The following is a 703-nucleotide window of genomic DNA, read 5'->3' as shown; positions in this document are numbered from 1 at the left end:
CCGCCGGCGGGGACGAGCCGGCCGGGTGCCCCGAGCCCCGCGCGGTTCGGAAGTGCGCCTGCCCCCGCCCACAGAGCCTCTCTAGGAGCGGGGCGCGGCGTCTCGGTGGGAGTAACCCCTTCGGCCCCGCAGGCTGCGCAGCGGGGGGCTCGCTCCCTCCTCCCGGCCGCGGGCTGGTGGCCCCGGGGAGGCTGGGGAGGGCGTGCGGAGCCGGCGCCGTGGCAGGCCCGCCGCCGGGTGGAGTCCCAGCCCCGCTGAGCAGCCTGGGTGTGGCCTGGCCTCTCTGGGCCGCGGCTTTCGTGTCTAAAATAACCGTGTAACCGCAGAGGCCGCTGCAGGTGCCCGGAGAACCAACACGCGTGCAGCGCTGGAGCTGCCCGTCCCGAGGGCTTACTGCACGCCTGTTATTTCACTGCCGCCTTTACAAAGGCCTCTAGGAGGAGGGTCCGCTCTGTGATAGGAAACAAGGAACAGGGTAGAAACTGCTGTTCCTGAGCGCCTTCTTTGTGCCAGTGAGAGCTTCGAGCAGGGGTGCCTGGCAGGCTAACTAGCCATCTCAGACGGGAACAGGGAAAAACTGAATTATTTAAGGAAAGGGGACTGGGAGATCCAGCGGAGAGGGCTGCACAGCACTGAGCCAAAGGGTGTTGGGTCCAGGATGGCAGCAAAAACACACTTAGAGCAGTGACACAAGGACGGGCAT

Source organism: Myotis lucifugus, unplaced genomic scaffold (genome assembly GCF_000147115.1).
Source record: "Myotis lucifugus unplaced genomic scaffold, Myoluc2.0 scaffold_486, whole genome shotgun sequence".
Taxonomy (NCBI): Eukaryota; Metazoa; Chordata; class Mammalia; order Chiroptera; family Vespertilionidae; genus Myotis; species Myotis lucifugus.
Note: the sequence above shows the minus strand (reverse complement) of the source record.